This window comes from Eumetopias jubatus, unplaced genomic scaffold (assembly GCF_037043125.1).
Source record: "Eumetopias jubatus isolate StellerSeaLion01/CBP00866 unplaced genomic scaffold, mEumJub1_p1.0 scaffold_4, whole genome shotgun sequence".
Taxonomy (NCBI): domain Eukaryota; kingdom Metazoa; phylum Chordata; class Mammalia; order Carnivora; family Otariidae; genus Eumetopias; species Eumetopias jubatus.
The window spans coordinates 125819183-125823399 of NW_028274810.1; the positions used below are offsets into that span (position 1 = coordinate 125819183).

Consider the following 4217-nt stretch of genomic DNA (forward strand, 5'->3'; position numbering starts at 1 on the left):
TCTTGCTAACTATGCAACAGAATGCCTGCACATTGCACCAAAAGGCACATACACAAATGTTCAGGGAACTTTATTCATAATTTCCAAAAACTAGAAATAGCCCAAATGTCCATTATCATTAATAAATGGTTACAAATTCATACAATGGACTATCATTTAGCAATAAAAAGAATGAACGAAGGCTATGGAACAAGCAAATCGATAAATCTATCATCATAATAATGAGCAAAAAAACCAAAACAAAATAAAAAATAAACACACAGGAGTTCATACCATACTATTCCATTCATATAAAGAGATGAAAAGTGGTTTGAGATGATAGATATTAGAATGGTGATTACTTTTAGGAGTTGACTGTGAGGCAGGGGGATGCGGTTGTTTCTGGAGTATAAAATAATGTTCTATATTCTTAGAGATGTTTACATGCTTTTAATCACCTTTTACAAATTTTCAACATATATACTTAGTAGTTATTTACATATTATATATGATAAACTTTAAGAAAAAGGTAACAAGATATTTAGAAGTATTTCCCAAATTTGTTTTATATATACTGCAGTGACTATTGGTAGATATGCCTAATGATTTTTTGATTCTTCGTTGAACATTGACTTTGTCCCAGTGGATTGTGCCAGTTATGGCTGGAACAGAAAAATGGTTAACATCAGTTTTTTGCCCTTGCCCTAGCTTACTATCTAATAGAGACAGGAGGAGATGTAAACACAAATAATACAAGGCATAAAACTATGTGAACCACCCTATAGGCTAAGCAGTGGGCCACCAGATGTCTTCAAGGAAGAGATGACAACTGAGTTGGACATTGAAGCCTCAGTAAGATTAAAACCAGTGTATCAAGAAATGGCTTTTCAGCAGTTGGGGGGAAAGCATTAAAAAACTTGCAAGTGTGAAAATGTAAGAGCGGTGTGTGTGTGTGTGTGTGTGTGTGTGTGTGTGTGTGTGTATGAAAATATAAAGTATGAATATGGTCTATGTGAAAATTCTGAGTGGCATCTCCAGTCCAGCAGGTGAATTTTTTGTCACTGAAACATATTAATAAATTGCGATTCAAGAGTTGGAATCTATTGGGCTGTTTCTACTAGCAGAATACAAACTTTGGTTTTGGTAATCACATTTCCAGAATTTGGGGAATCATAAAGTACCTGTCAGTTGCCAGAGTGTTTTGAGGGGACCTTTCCTGGAAATCTTGGGAATGCCTATAATATAAGAACCGATAGGATGATTTTGCTGAAATGTAGAACTTGTGCCAAGGAGAAGTGGGCAATAGAACTTAAAGAGCAGCTTGAAATTAGTTTGTGGAAGGTCAGCAGATCTAGGCTCAGTATTTGGTGTTATGATCAGGAGTGTTTGATGGCCTTGAGCAGGAGTAATGACCAAAAAAGCCACATTGAAGAACAATTGATTTGACATTGAATGCAAGACTAGCACTTCTCTAACAACTCATTGTAGCCAGGGCACAATTACTTATATGTGATCTCTATGTACAGATCTCTTTCCATATGTCAAGAATCCAAAGAAAAGAAGGTAACTAGCCAGGGTGATGATGCTCTTGCCCCAGTCTTCTGGAGTTCTTAGCAGTGTCAGTAAACAAGAAATCCTGCTAAGTACCGGGCTGTATCTGTGGAACAGAAACAGATTCATTCATATGGCTGAGGTTAGTGTTTTCATAGAAATAGGCTACATCATAGGTGATTTTTCCCTGCTAAAACTATGATTTGGGGTGGGTGAGGGTAATAGAGTAGTTATGGGGGGGGTTGGGGCTAGAAACAAGGATGGGAGAGGAAAGGGGACATTGTTGTCTTTAAAAAGGCTTCTTTATGACTTCACCTGTTTTTATGACTGTGGCATATCTCCTGAAAAATGATTTCAGGGCTTATACTGCAGGTCATCTGCCTCTTAGTGATTGTTTTAAAGATTCTTGGAGGATGCTTTCTGCTCTTTCCACAGTATGAGCCCTGGGCAATGAGCCAAAGTTGTTTTAAATCTCAGTTGAAAGCCCTGGCCCTTTGCATGTGAATATGTGCCAAAAGGAAGTCTAATAACTTATCAAGTTGAGGCACCTCCAGGAGGCCCAGAAGCAGGAATTTTTGAAAAGGGGTTTAGGGAGCAAGGTTATTAACTCTTGACCCAACTGTAGCCCTTCTTTGAGCTACTATTTCTACTTGGCTAATTGAGTACATTTTTTTTTTTTCAAAGACAATTGGCCTAAGAGTCCTGAGACCTAGGTTTTCTCATTGAAACTTTTAAATGGGGGCACCTGGGTGGCTCAGCAGGTTAAGTTCTGCTTTCAACTCAGGTCATGATCTCAAGGTCCTGGGATTGAGCCCGGCTTCGGGCTCTCTGCTCAGGGCAGAGCCTGCTTCTCCCTCTCTGTGCATGCTCTCACTCTCTCTCAAAAATAAATAAATAAAATCTTAAAAAAAAGAAACTTTTAAATGAATTGTGCTATTGACCAACTCCAATTATCAGTCTATGCCTCACTTTTCTCCTCTATAAAAGAGATAGGTTGTGTCTGACATACTTCATTAATATACCTTTAAAGTGAAAGTTCTGTGAAAGAGCATAAGATAAATTATCTCAGCAAATTATTTGCCCAGCATCTTGTGTGCATTGTACTAACAGCTACAAGGAATTCAGAAAATACTTAGGAAATACTTATTTCTAGTTTCCAGAAGATAAAGACATGACCTACAAAGCAGAGGATGCCAGATTCCTTCTAGGTTAAATCCGTGGACACTGTGGTGTATCACTCACATTTCTATCCCTACCTTCTAACCTTTTTAGATGGAAGTCTTCATTCCCCAGGAGTACTGACAGCTGACAGTCCATAGCTCATTACTCCCTATGTGCTCCTTGCCCAAGGTCCTCACAGCCAATGACTGGTGGACAGAGGGAGTTAAAGACCCTGACCCTCCAGAGCTCCCCAAGGAATTGACTGTGGCCCTAGTAGAGATAGTTTTGCAGCCCAACTTCTTTGTACAACCTTGCTTCCCCAACAAAATGCTTTGGGCAGCACCTATACCAAAATTGGAACTATACAGAGAAGATCAGTGTAGCCTCTGCACAAGGATGACATGCGAATTCATGAAGCATCCCACATTCGCCAACCAACAAAATCTTAATTATGAAAGAAAAAAATACCTTCATGCAAATCTCTATAGTCTGCTTCTGGGGAACCTGACTTATGGTAATTAACCAAGAAAAAAAGTGCTATGGGAATTCATAGAAGGAAGAAGGCAAATCCTGTTTGGGGGAAGATGGTATTTGTGATGTGGTTTGACAGATGTGTGGGGCTTCCACGGGTGGTAGAAGAGGTAGGGAAAGAAGTGTTTATTACTGTATTGAGAAGAAAGAGAATAATTAAAGGCTCAGAGATCAGAGGTATACAAACCTGAAAAGTGAAGTTCAGAGAACCTGGCTATATGCTCCATTCATAGGGCACTAGGAGATCAGGATGAGAAGGAAGATGAGCATATATAATGGTGAGTCCTAAAACCCAGGCTTACAGTTTACAGTAACAAACTAAATCAGAGAGAAGGAGAAAGCATGGAAGGTTTATTTAGAGGAGGAGTTAGGCAATATAGGCTATGCTTTCAGAGAATGATCCAGAAGCAAGTATAATGAAGCACTCTAAGATAGAAGATACTTTACGGTGCTTAATAATCTTAGATTATATAAAAATTAGTAGAGTTCCAAATGAAATGAAGATACTGAAGCAGTTTGAAAATATATAATTACAGTACCTGGAATATACCTTTCTTGTTTTTTAACTTAATAATTATCCAGGCCAGCTGGCTTGAGGATGACTGTAAGGGGGGAAAAAAAGAGGGGGGTGGAATATGAGAGAAGAATATGAGAGAGAGAATAGTACAAAGAGGTAGGCTACATCGTGTATTACCCAATGACCAATTGTTTGTGGGCCCACAGCTCTCCAGCTCTGCTACCTTGGATTAGTCAGCAAATTGAGTGCTCTGGAATTCTAACTAGAGAATAGGCTGAGGCAAGTATGGTTGGCTCATATCACATCTTGGGGTTGAAATTCATCACTGCAGCTTATTATAATTTAGGCAAATCATTTCACTTCTCAAATTCTCATATTCTTTATTTGTAGAAGTAAATGGATTGTGATGAAATTTTAAGAGAACATTGTGTGAAATGCTTTGCCGTGTGTGGTGCATAATAAACCCTCCATGCATAAA

The 4217-nt window shown here is 38.7% G+C and overlaps 1 non-coding gene across 1 annotated transcript; it reads left to right on the forward strand.

Annotated features, from left to right (window-relative positions):
- The first annotated feature begins 3018 nt into the window (after positions 1–3018).
- On the forward strand, positions 3019–3122 carry LOC114211206 (U6 spliceosomal RNA). Its single transcript, XR_003609709.1, has one exon. It is a non-coding gene; the product is annotated as a U6 spliceosomal RNA (small nuclear RNA).
- Positions 3123–4217: the final 1095 nt, after the last annotated feature.